This window comes from Ixodes scapularis, unplaced genomic scaffold (genome assembly GCF_016920785.2).
Source record: "Ixodes scapularis isolate PalLabHiFi unplaced genomic scaffold, ASM1692078v2 PGA_scaffold12__126_contigs__length_90152505, whole genome shotgun sequence".
NCBI lineage: Eukaryota > Metazoa > Arthropoda > Arachnida > Ixodida > Ixodidae > Ixodes > Ixodes scapularis.
In genome coordinates, this window is record NW_024609838.1 from 1,224,243 (window position 1) to 1,238,262 (window position 14,020).

Consider the following 14,020-nt stretch of genomic DNA (forward strand, 5'->3'; position numbering starts at 1 on the left):
CGGCCTGAAAAATATATGAACCGAGAGGTTTACCGGTTTTATAAATTACGTCGATTGAAAATCGTTTCTAAAATAGATTCCGTTGTCACTTTTTTGTTGAAGGATAGTTCTACAAACGAACGAAAGTTCTTCTATATCGCAACGAAAATACTTAATTTTATGTTAATTGGCTTTCAAAATTCAAATAAAAAGAACGGACTTATTCAGACAAAGGTTTCTGCAGTAACAGACAAGTTGAGAACTGCGGAAAGCAGCTTCAGAGTGGCGCCTCCAGCGCGAGCTTGCTACCTTCGACGATGCTTCCGCATCTCCTGCATCTCGAGTGCGCGCACGCAGCCAAAGCACGATGAAAGTCGTGGAGCGCGATCCAGAGGCCGGGCGTTCCAAAGACTCGCCTTGCCGTTCCTACTCTATCGGTTACTATACCACAATGGGACAAACGGCGACTAGAGGCACCTCACTGTAGACGCCATCCCCTGTACATTCCAGCAGCACCGGAGCATTAAAAACGTGGAGGACACTTAAGCTTCGCCTTTAAAGGGGCTATGCAACGATTTATGTGCTTCGCGCATATACCACTTAGAACAGATCACCGACGTTACTGACCCGTGAAACATACGTTCGTTTTTCACCAGACACGCGATCGAAGTCGCAGATAAAAGTGGAAAAAAAAAAAAAACGAGCAGCGTTTACCGCCTCAACTTGCAGCCAGAACAAGCGGCCACGTGATCTGGAGGCGATTATAGGCTGCCAATGTTGATCATAGACACGCGCTGGGGTTGGCGAGGCACAGGACACGCGCTGTATTTTAGACATTGTTATGGTTCGGGTGTGGTCGTCATTGGCGGCAATTGGAAACGGGCTCGAATGCTTGTCGAGCTATATATAGATTATGACGAGCCCAAATCGAGTGTCCACGCAATGCTCGAGTCCAATCTATGAGCAGCATTCAAATATCCTCACTGAGCGGTACTGCTATTTCTTAGTTACGTCATCAAGTTTTGCGAAGAAGAAAGTGAACGAAAACGCTCGCTTTCGTCCTTGAAATTACACCGCAACAAAGGAGTTTCTTGGCCAGTGGCGTTTCGTGAGAGTATCCTTGAGTTTCACTAGTGCCAGTAAGCTCGTGTAAACTGAAAAACACTCCAGTCGAATATCGTCGCACCGCCCTTTTAAGAGCAGAACCGGATATCAAAACATATCAACATATGATCTCCTGCTCATTTTCAAGCAGTGGAAGCGTGCCTCGCGTAACCTAATCAATATAAAAAAGTCTAGTTAGTAGCGCGTTTGGCTCGCTACAGAAAGGTCGTGGGTTCGAATCCCGCCTCAAATTCTTCAAATTTTTTCTTTAAAGGGACAATGAAGGCAGTTTCGGACATCTTTTTGGCGACTGAACTGGTGGTTTCCAGGCACGTCTCAGGCCACGTTGCCCAAATTTCAGCTGCGACCAGCGCTTGTGTGCCGCGCAAATCAATTAGACAGTCGCGGTAATAATCGTACCGGGATCGACTGGGGCGACGCCCCGAGAGTTGCGGGAGAAGCCAGGAGAAGCGGAGCTCACGTGACCGGTGTGGGGCCAAGAAGCGCGACGTCACAAGAGACGCGTCAGCGATTGGTCGAAACGAGAGACGTGCCCTCGGTCACGTTTTGGTTCGCGATTTTTAGGAATACTGTTCTAATTTCCGCTTGAATAACCATGAAAAGTATAAGTCGGACCGGAAATGATTACTAAACCGTAAATAAAGCAGCATACTTGTTTTTTTCTTTGCTACGCTGGACGCGAAACGGCCAACGAGCAACTATGGGCACTTCGGCATGCGGGCCGCTGGTTACGGGCTGGGCGGTCCAATATTGGGCGGTCTCCGTTGGGAGATGGCGGAGGCCGCCACACACGTACTCCCGTTCCGTTTGTGTTGGGTCACTGAACGGAAACTCAAGCTCGGTCGTGAGAGCGGCATTGCCGTCCATGTTGACAGATTCGACGAAACGACCGCGCCACCGCGCTGCTATAACCCACCGCGGTAACCAGAGTCTCGATCTCCTAAATACTACCGATACCGACTATTCGCACTTGACGTCACTCCCTACGTCACCTCCGTTTTCGGAGGCCCAGAAACGGGACTGGAGATTGTTCAGTTTCTGTTTCTTTACTTCTTTCGTAGGCACAGAAATACGCGTCATAAATGTCTACAAAAAAATTGGGCAGCATGCTATGTTCCCAAGAAGCATAAAAACATCATTTAAAAGCATTAAATAAAATCGTCTTCATTGTCCCTTTAAGGTAAATTAATTACTTTATGAGGTGAAATCAATTGAGACATGCGGCGACCTTTAATTTTCATGTCATGCTCTTAATCCCTTTCATTCCACGCGTGACGTCACGTACGCGTTGTGGGTTGTTTGACATTCCCGCACGAGGTCATGTGACTGTAACATCATGACCGTATCGACCAATCAGGATTTTTGCGGCACGCCACCGACGCCGGCTTCTCTGCGACACGAACTCCTTAACGCTGTCACGTTAAAACGTCCAAACATCGGTTCATGTAAATGTAGCAACATTCGATGCACCGACTTTTGATTTGATTTGAGAACGAATGTATGACAGTACCCAGTAATGGCAATTAAAAACGTCCACTATTTATCGAATAGTATCTAGAGTCACATTAGCCGAACAGCGTAACCCCCACTGGTCGTCCAGACACAACCTGTTTTAGGGCAATCCGAGCTCTGCAGCACAATCACCGTCTCTTCGTGAACAGTTCGTGTGTGGTGGCCAGGTGGAGCAAGCCACCGCCTGATTTAAAAACGTAAGCCGTGTTCACATATCCAGTCACCTAGCTATCAACCAAGGTGTATTCAACATCTGCTAGAAGTGTTTGTTTTCGTATATAGTATTACTAGATTATTACAACGATGGGAACGATGCAATGCTATATTTACTTCGGATAGTGAGTGGCCATAACAAAATCCCAATGGGATTGAACATTTGTATGTTCCGAACAAGAGTAGGAGAAACTTTTGTCGGTGGATAACCCGTCAGTCTGACTTCCTGGAGTTGGTAATACAAACGCGTTACGGTGATTATTATGGTAAAAAGAAAATAGAATAAGTTGAAGAAAACGAAAGACTTTAAAACCATTGCAGCCTTACCCGCTTGCGTCCCTGAACACGTCGTGACAAGCTATATATATATATATATATATATATAATTGAATAATCGGCATCTGGTGATCTACTGCCCACCCTGACGGGCGTACGCAAATGTGTTATCAATGACAACTTTTATCCTACATAAAAGGCGCGATCGTTCTGCTCATCGCCGTGCAAAAGACGGTTAGCAGACGCTGTTTGAGGCACGTTTCATCCTTGTATGACGTTAGTCATAAAAACAAATCTGTCTGCGGACATAATCTACAGAGCAAGCATGATTCGAGCGTACTTCTGGGGTGTCGACAAATAATTCTGCCGTCATTCCTGCAGAGAACACTGGGTATTTTTATCTGTATGAGGCACGTGAGTGCTGCAAGGTTATAAAGAAGCAAAAAAAAAAAAAAGAACTGAGGACGCGAATAATTTTTGGGAAGAGGTTATACTTGATGTGAGAGAGGGTAGCGGGAATCAGACAACAACGGAGCGAATCAGACGAAGACCAGGGAAACGCGGTTTAAGATGGCGTCCGGATTCGAAACGGCTTTCTGGACGCCAGATGGGCAAGTTCTCATCCGGGCTGGAAATGCTGTTTCGTGTAGACGTTCGCGAAATGGTCGAGACGGAAGGAACAGCGTGTGGCGTACGAGATGAAAAAGGGGCGAGAACCGAGGCTAGGTGCTTCATTCTGGCAGAAACGACATTTTAAATAAATGGCAGCGTCCACTCGGATCTTAACGGCGTTATATTTCAACATCCCCTCTCCCATTCCGATTCTCGATCTTCTACTGCACGCTTTATTTTATCCACTCTCTTTCCTTCTTTCAATCCGTCCCGCTCATCCTGCGGTATTTTTTTTTTTTTTTGCGATATTCCACTTAATTCCGATTTACCGTGGACCGAAAAAAGGCTACGAGACCCGCGGAGCCAATGGGGAGTTGTGGTAGATCGTTTTTCTTTTCCGCTACGGTATCCGTAAAGAAACCGTGGGCAGCTGCGCATGCGCGCCCCAGCCTTGTCTGCATAGTTCAAGGTCTTCTGGCGGATTACGCAGCGCTATCCGGGTGCTTAGAGGGCTGCGTTAACGGTCTACTAAAACTCCTTAATAAGGAGTTTTCGTAGATCATTTTCGCCATCCCGCAACGCCCACCGTCGTCCCGCAACGATTTCCGGACTTCGGTCAAACATTTGTGGAAGTTGCCCTCTGGCACTTCTGAAGTAAAGAACATAAAACCAATTTCGCCTGCGTGTCTTAGTTGTTGTGGAAAAGAAAAATGAATACTGGCATTTCTGGCACCCCTTAACTCACTCCCGGTCTTCAGGGTGACGTAATTCGGGATGCCGTGTAGGTTCCCCAGTGCTGTCTTACAGGACGCTGACTATCCTTCTCTCTGCTGACATGAGCGGGCGTTATGTTGCAGCTTAGAGCCGAGCGAGGTCACGTAAGCTTCTCGCCGTAGTTCCCTCGGCTGCCATTCGCGGCTGCAGGTGGGCGAAAAAGCTCGACTTTTGCTTGGCGATTATGCAGCGGAATCACGACACTTTTAATGAAGGAGATGTTTTCTGTATCCTCTGGGAGACGATGAACAACGTAAAAATGACGAGATGCAAATTATTTTAATCTTAAAATCGTTGCCCTTCCCCGCCCCCCACCCCTTTGAAGAGGAAGACGTTTTCTTGTAACAGTGAATGCTATGTGCCATAGAGATTGCATAAAATGGGCAAGGGGGACACTTGAAACTTCTCTATTACATTTGTTAGCGCTCCCATTCGAGGGGCCGCGGGGTGAGATGAATACGAGCTCCACAACGACTACCTCCATGAGTTTATTTATTTTAAGGTATCGACGTTCATCTAAGCAACGTTTGTGTGCAACTTTTGCCTTGGGGACAAACTAGTATTGCCTAATGGCGATGGCACAACGCCAATTACAGCTATATGAAATATTCATTGATATGAGCGCGTTATTTATATATATGGGTGTTTTCATTTCAAATCGGGCAGGCTAAAATGGTTTACTTTTTAATTTTGACGAAAAAAATATGTTTTGGGGGCATTTCTCAAATGAAGGAGGGCGCAAACCGCATGTTCCCCACATTTTTGTTCTCGAGTTACGAAGCGTAGAAGCCGCAGTGGCAGAAGTTAGTGTTTTTGCCTGCCGTCGCAGGTCGCATCTTGGACACACTTTGCTGGCGCTAGTGTTTTTCCTACACCCCTTTAACTTTTCCCCCTCACTTAATAGGTACTATAAAGATACCTCGACGTATTGAAATAGTTTTAGGAATTTGATTGTTTCATAAAAAAAAAAAAAAAGTCAAACTCGTCACTCCGGTCGCTTTTTGGTCAAATTTGACAGGTCATTACTTTGTCTGTACTTAAGGTAAATTTTCTTTTTTCGGCTCTACAGAAAGCCCAAAGCAAGCCCGTTATAAATATAATATTATCATTATGATCTGTCGACTAGCCGTTCTGCTACCGTCGCGTAAATGTTGTAAGAAATAACAAATGTTGAAAGTTTGAGGTCGATATTCTCAAAACCCCCATTTTTGTAAATTTTTATTTTTTAAATTCTTTTAGATATAATAGTCGACTACAAGGAAAAACAATCTAGAAATGTAGTATTTTGGTTGTATGTCCTCCATTTGAGGCCGCAATTGCGTGAAATGTGTGCTCATTTTAGTCAAATGAGCACACATTTCACGCGACTGCGGCTCAATTAGAAAACATACAACCAAAATATTACATTTCTAGATCGTTTTTTTCTTGTAGTCGACTATTATTTCTAAAAAAACTGAATTCTTTCGCCGCGAAATGCACGCGGCGAAAGAACTGTGGAATCTCGGCGTCAGCACGCGCTCAGCAGTCGCAGACACAGTTATGGCGGCCAGTGAATACTCCCTGTAGTCTGCGTGCCTGAATGTTGTTCAGATGCATGAGACGCACACGAAAGAAACGAGCTCGAGCCCCCTCGTGTGCGTGGAGTTGCGAACCCGAATGCGCACGATTGATAACGCGAGGGGAGAACTGAGATGCGTTCGGGGTGATGAGAAAGTAATTCGTTGCGGGCTCCTGGAAGGGAGGCCGGGATGCGTTATGGGCGTCTTTATTGTTGTTACATAACACACACGCACGCGGGGGCGAGCCATTGTATAGTTTTGATATTTTTGCTATGGTTTTCCCGCTCGCATTGCCTCTCGCGCCCGTGTTCTTTCTCTGTCGCGTTGCCGTTATTTACTTTCGCGATGAGTTGGGTTCCTTCAACGCTGGGATTCCGAGTTACGAGCCTTGATGGGACATGGCCGGGACGGGGTGGCAGCGGGGGATGCGCGCGCCGGACGGGAGCGTTGAAATTGTGGGAGAGCCGGCCCGCGCGAGAGTGATATTCCAGATGGCAGAATAATCAGGGACGGGATTTCCAGATATCGCGATTGGAGGATCAAGAGCCTGGATCCGTCGAAACGTATTCTTTCACGCGTGCGTTTGTGCGCTATGTGTTATAAGTTGTGTGTGTGTATGATGTGCGTGTGCTTGCACGCGTGTGTGTCCGTAGGCGTGCATGTGTGTGTGTGTTTGTGGGTACGCACCTTTGCGTGCTATGTGTTGTGCGTTGCGTGTTCGTGCATGTATGTGTGTGTGCATGTTCGTGCGCGCGTGTGTGCGTGCTATATGTGTTTGTTATGTGTAGTGCGTTGTGTGTTCATTTGCGCGTGTGTTCGTGTGCGTGTGTGAGCGCGCGCGTGTGTACGGATGTGTGTTCGCGTGTGTGTGCAAGAGTGTGGGTGTGTACGCCCGTGTGTGCACTTCTGTGCGTGCTTGTGCACGTGCGCGTCTGTGTGCGTGTGTGTGAATGTGTCTGCATGTGCATAAGTGCGCGTGTGTGCGTGCGTGTATGTGCGTGTGTATTCGTGTAGTATGTTATGTATATATGTGTGCGTGTTGTATTATGTGTGTGTAATCATTTACATTGTAAAACGATGATTGTGGGGACAGCAACGGCCGTCTCGCCTACGTTTGCCTCGATTTCTTCTTATCATTTTGTAAGTTTGTTCAAGTTAGACGTTGATCATGCGTCTAGACGGTGTCGGTCAAGCGGCATAATTTATATTTTAGCGTGTGCGCTTTGGGGATTCTCAGATAGCTATAAATATAAATTTTGAGCGTGTTCGTTAGCATTTCTTGTCTTGGTTACTTTTTTTCCGTCTCACTTAATCTAGCACGGTATCTTCAAAAACTCGTTCCAACTCAGTGACTTTACGTTTTAATCAAAGTATTCAATAAGTCGATACTTTAACTTTTAGCTGTGTTTTTTAGGCATGTGCAAATGGTGATTATTTACTTCGAAGCGAATAGTAACTTTGTACGAATAATTTCGAATCGAAGCAAATATTTTCGAAGCGGCACGAATAATTTCCATAGAAATAATAAAGTGTAATCATCACCAGGGAACCGGACAAAATGGCAGGTACTACTATAGAACTTGAATAATATATGCACCGAAAGAAGGGTTGACTACCGAAGACTTCCTCATTGTGCTTTCCTAGGGCATTAGAAGAACAACCGGCCAGAGATGTAATGTAAACTTGTTACTCGTAAATTAACTGACACTTTGGGGGCATAGTTGCGAGACTCAAACTCAATTAATGTGTAAAATTATAGTACTGGAAACGCGTAGTTACGGAGAAAATAATCAATATATATATATGGGAGCTAAAAGTCCATGAAAAACTGTCGCAGTATTCGAATATTATCAGTTTAATTAGAGGAACCCTCGTCACCTCTATGACACTACAAAGCCAGTCTTTTGTGAAAACTTAACGTACGATTATCATGTGCCTCCATGCCATAAGACTCACGCTGCGCACGGGCTCGTCAACGTTCGAAGCTTAGCACTAGCGCGCTCGCGAATAGCTTTGCCGCTCAGCCTGGCATGCTCGCGTCAAGCTTCACTGCCTTATATCGGTGCATTGCGGTGAAGCATCTCGGTAAATTTTTTTTTTCTGGGGGCGGGCTTTACATTTTCGCAGAACAATTTTCAAATTGACTTTCAGGGCGCCGAAAATACACAAGGACAAGGTACAAGAAAGGAGACGTGAACAAGGTCATCATGAACCAACTAGCCCAGATTGCCATTCTAATATAATTTTCAAATTTTGAAATACTTCAAAAATATGGAAAGTTGCCGAATAGTCCAATTCGATTCAAGGTATGAAGCGAATATAATAATAATAATAATAATGCTTATTTTATATCAAACAAATGATGGAGGGAGACCGAGGAAAAAAGCTGCATCATGCAGCTTGACGAGTCCCCGGCCCCTCTCTCACACAAACAGCTGTGGCAGAAGAAAAAATAAACAAGTCGCAATGACATTCAAAAAGTAATCAGGCGGCAATATTAACGTTTTTCGTTGTAACATGATACGTACATTGAGAGTTCTGTGTAACTATGTATTTATGTAATACACGGTAATACCTTCGGTACATTGAGAGGATACATACAGAGAAAATGTCATACATATATACATTTAGATATACTACACAAAAACACGAAGTATTGTATATCTCAAAGCTCTGGAAAGTACGACTAAAAAACCACACTGGAAAAGATTCCTCGGATATCTTTTCTCGATGACTTAGTGGGATCAATATTTTTGAAGCTAAGAAAATTAAGTAGGTTTTGAAGCGTGTAAGATAACATTTGCTAAGCATAGGTCGTTCAGATATTGGGTAACTTCCAGTTTTCCAAACTTCGTGTGGGGTAAGTTGGCATTTTTGGAGCAAGAGAAGCCAGGTAAATCAGATTAAGACTGTACAAATTCTAAAGCAGGAAGTTAAGTGGACTCGGTTCCTAAAATCCCCACATGGGGACCTCGTCCCCACGTAGTCTCCGGCTTTCGGTTCCCTAGGCCGACTTCGATTTTTTTTTGTACTTCAGATTTATAGCACACACAAACGGTATTTATATATACTATGAATATCAATCAATTTTAAACTTTTAAATAAGGGTTCACGAGGGTGGTCGTATGGCACATTGGAAATGTTTCTTAGCATTTTTTTCTGCAACAGAAGTAGTTTATTTAAGTTTGTACTTGTACTATTACCTCAAACTAGGTGGCAGTAGTTTATATGAGAAAAAAATGAAGAGTTATAAATTAAAAGTTAGACACTTCTTGCGAAAATATGGCGTTTTCGATACATCAAGCCAATGACACGTGATAGTATAAGCAAAATATAATAATGTGATCGTCCCATCGCATTTGATCCGTCAATACAACACCAAGAGTCTTAAAGCTAGTGAGGACTTCAATTTTAGTCGAATTTAAAATGATATCACAAGTAAAAGTAACATTCTTGTTTTTTGGGTGATATAAAACCGCTTTTGTTTTATTTTCGTTGATTTTTAAAACATTACAGCTACACCACTTAACAAGGTCTTGAAGAGTTTAATTTGCGCTATTTATTAGTTCATTACAGTTATTACCTGCAAATAGTAAACTTGTATCATCCGCGTAAATTACATATTTGATATTTTTATTTAAGTTCACGATATCATTGACATATAACTTAAATAAAAAAGAACCTAGAATACTTCCTTGGGGAACGCCAGATTCAATTGGTTTTATATTAGAAGAATAACCATTTATACAGACTTATTGCTTACGATGTGAAAGATATGACGCCATTAAAGTTGATACCTGTCCACAAAAACCATATGTTTCTAGTTTTTTTTATTAACAGATTATGATTTAGATGATCGAACGCTTTACTAAAATCAATAAATATTCCAAGGGTCGTGATTTTCTGCTCAAAGTTGCCCAAAATATATTCTTTTTTCCCTAAAAAAAGCAAACTCGGTAGACCGGCCTTTACGGAAACCAAATTGCGAAAGATAGATTATATTGTGCTTATCTGAAAACTTCACTATAAATGAAAGCAATATTTTTCAAAGCCTTTCGAAAACAGCGGTAAGATGGAAATAGGCCTGTAGTTTGTCATGCCGTTCTTGTCACCCTTTTTATAGAATACGCTGACCTTAGCTATCTGCATATTTTTTGGAAACACCCCGAGCTGCAAGCAGAGATTAAAAATGAATGTCAGACAAGGTGATATGATATCTATTACATGTTTTATTGGACCTATCTGCATATCATCAGCGTCACAGCTTTGTACTATTTTGAAAAGACAAAAACGTGTCTATCATCCCCATATTCAAAACTGGCTCAAGAAAGATCTTACTTTCAGTTTTACGTTCAACATACGCGCAAGCGTTTTCGCCTAGATTACCTTCTGCCAAATTTACAAAGTGGTCATTAAAACCATTTGCTAGTAATGTTCCTGTAAGTTCTACATTACACAGGCGGATTTTCTCAATTTGCTGTATTTCGTGCGAACGATTCAGGACATTGTTTAGCCTTTTCCACGTGACGTCCGTTCGCATTGCTGTGGACACTAAGTAGTTATTAAAGTACTTTGCTCTAGCATTTCTTAATTCCCTTGTAAGCATGTTACGGTATGATTTAAATGCTTTAAGATGTTCAGGGTCCTTAGTGTTCACGAATATTTTGCACAAAACATTTTTTCTATTTATTTTAAACAAAGGTTCTGGGGATATCCATGGTTTACGATTTCTTTTCGACAATTTAATAGATTTATATGGAAAGCATGTTTTGTATATTTCCTTAAATTTGTTCAAGAGCACGTTAGATGCTCTTTTCGCGTCTACTTCCTCATAGACCTGGCTCCAGTTCATCTTCAGAAGTTTATTTCTAAATTCAAAAAGGCTATACGCTGTAATATTTTGAAAACGTGCACCAAACCGCTTTTTTGTAGTTTTAGCTATTTCTTTTTTTATGCACATGAACACGCCCAGATGGTCACTCATATCTGTACTTAACATCCCTGATTTTATTCAGGTTAAGTCAAAATTTGTAATAAACAGATCAAGGAGTGTTAAAGAGTCAACCGTAATTCTTGTGGGTGATTTTATAACATTTGTACAACCACTAATATTAATTAACAAATCCATCTGCCTTTTGCTTGGGGTGTCTTGAAACATGTTCAAGTTCTAATGTCTACCCAAAATAATGTTATACTGATTTTCCGTAGCAAATATAAAATAACCTTCTAGAAAATAAAAAAGGAAACTAGATTTCCATTTGGCGGTTTATAAAATACCGAGACCATACTGTTATCCATAACTAGGGACAGCACTTCATAATCTTTAGTAACCACATGAGTATTCAGATAACAATTCACCTTGCATAATATTTCTTAACATTAACAACACACCCCCTCCGCGCCCAGTTGATCTGTCTAAAAAGTAGTTGTTATACATTGGTAGTTTAAAAACATCGTTTTTATCAGAATACCATGTTTCTGAAAACATGTTAACATTAAACAAAAAACAAAATTCATCAAAAAAATACCAAGCTCTGTAGTTTTTCTTCGGGCAGACAGATTGTTTTAGTGTACGCATTTAAAAGGACTTGAGTGCTCACTTCTCATGTGGTCATTTAGTTCAGATGTAGAAAAGTTGATTTGTTCTGCCCTGGTGGGTTAAAATACGACATGAAGCAGAAAACAACAACAATACTCACTCGAGTATATTTCTCATCTTCAAGAGACTTAGACATATCAAGAAAAACATTTAAGGAACGTTTAAAGGAATAGCATTTAAACCAAAGGCTTTACAGTCAAAATTTATAATTGAGTATTCAAACAAAGCTTCACAAACTCAATCATAAAAAAAAACCGACTTTCGCACCCTTTTTGTACGCTTGGTATATTCTCTCACGTTTATATCCCGAGAGCCTCACACCAAAATTTCTGCATAAAAACCAAGTTTTACGAAATGCCAAGTTATCAAATAAAAAGTTCAAATACATACAATCCACAACGTGCTTATCGCCAAGACTCGTAGCATTTAAATTATTAAATGAAAAAAATATTTTTGTAAAGGAAAACATACACTAGCCGATAGTGATAAGTAAATTGTGCTTGCATCATTCAAGATCAGATATAAACGAAGGCACTCCACGCAGCCCGTAGGCTGTTCACACGATCTTATCAAGATCTGCTTCACATTCGATTTTGATTATACGATCTGCCTGCTTTTTCCGTGCGAAGATTTACCGTTTTTCTGCCAGATAAACTGATACATTTTTTCCTTCTGTTTTTTCCTTCAGCATCCAGAGAAGCTTTTTATTCGTGGCGGTCATGTTGTCAAGAAACCAGATACCAGATTGCGCATCTTTTAGATATTTCCTTTCTGCTAGCCACAGTTCTCGGGTTGCTCGTGAGACAAACCGAACCAGTACAGCAGGTGCTTTTCCATTTTTCGCAGGAAGCCGGTGAAGACCCTCCACATCTTTCTCAGTTAGTTCTGGCGGTTCTAGTTTATTCGCTATGTCATTCAGCGTATTCAGAAGATTCTCATTGGCGCTTAAAGGCCGACCTACAAAACCATTTTCCGCGGGAGAAGAGGTTTCCTCCTTGCCACCCAGAAAGGAGGAAACCCCTTCTCCTTTCCACGGAGACTAGCTTCCGTGTTTTTTAAGGGCAGTAAATTCTTTAGATTGGTGGCCCATTTTTTTAAAGATTTCGTCGTACTGACTTGATATCAACTTAGTTGACGCTTCGATTTGACCAACTGTCTCTTTGATTGACATTAGTGTATCCACTTTCGTACTTAAAATTATAATTTTGGCAAGTTTTTTTGTTAATAGCAGCTAGCTCCTGTACAAGTTGAGGATCGTGCTCCGGCTCCTGTTTTCCAGGGCTGTGTACGCCTCGGTTTTTCGCTGTCAAGCAAGTTTGGCAGTTCCATGCATTCTTGTTTGAATTTTTATTTTGGCCTTTGGAATTACTTTTGCCCGAGCATGACCCTACCTGATAGCCATATCTGCAGTCCGAGCATGTTAAGAACTTTGTAATTTCTGTCGGTAGTGGTTCGTTACATGACAAGCAGAGTTCTGGGTTTGGCATAGTCTTATTCGCCATTCAAATGACGAGTGAACAAGGACCAGCACTTTTAGCAGCAGCAGCGTCGACAAAATGCCAGAGTAATAGCTCAAAATTAACCAGCACCAACTTGCAAGTTTTTTTAAGACGACTTTAGCTTCCGAGAGGAAGCGTGGACGCTGCCGCTGCTGAGTGCGTTTGAAGATTCTTCTGAGGGCCGTCTTCTTTTATAGGCGTTTTTCTTTGACGTCTGGATCGGACAATCCAATCGCAGGCTGGAATCGGCAGCTCGAGGATGTCAGCGTCGACAGGCAGGCTGGTGGTATCAGCGACGATAGGCAGCACAAGCACGAGGGGCCACGTAGACCAATATCTGCAAGCTTTTTTAAGACAATTTTAGCTGCAGAGAGGAAGCGTGGACACTGCCGCTGCTGAGTGCGTTTGAAGATTCTTCTGAGGGCCGTCTTCTTTAATAGGCGTTTTTCTTTGACGTCTGGATCGGACAATCCAATCGCAGGCTGAAATCGGCAGCTCGGGGATGTCAGCGTCGACAAGCAGGCTGGTGGTATCAGCGACGATAGGCAGCACAAGCACGAGGGGCCACGTACACCAATATCTGCAAGCTTTTTTAAGACAATTTTAGCTGCAGAGAGGAAGCGTGGACACTGCCGCTGCTGAGTGCGTTTGAAGATTCTTCTGAGGGCCGTCTTCTTTTATAGGCGTTTTTCTTTGACGTCTGGATCGGACAATCCAATCGCAGGCTGGAATCGGCAGCTCGAGGATGTCAGCGTCGACAGGCAGGCTGGTGGTATCAGCGACGATAGGCAGCACAAGCACGAGGGGCCACGTATATCAATATCTGCAAGCTTTTTTAAGACAATTTTAGCTGCAGAGAGGAAGCGTGGACA

At 42.7% G+C, this 14,020-nt stretch overlaps 1 pseudogene; it reads right to left on the reverse strand.

Moving 5' to 3' along the window:
* Positions 1-12,205: 12,205 nt before the first annotated feature.
* Positions 12,206-13,051, reverse strand: LOC120836776 (annotated as a pseudogene).
* Between the last annotated feature and the right edge of the window lie 969 nt (positions 13,052-14,020).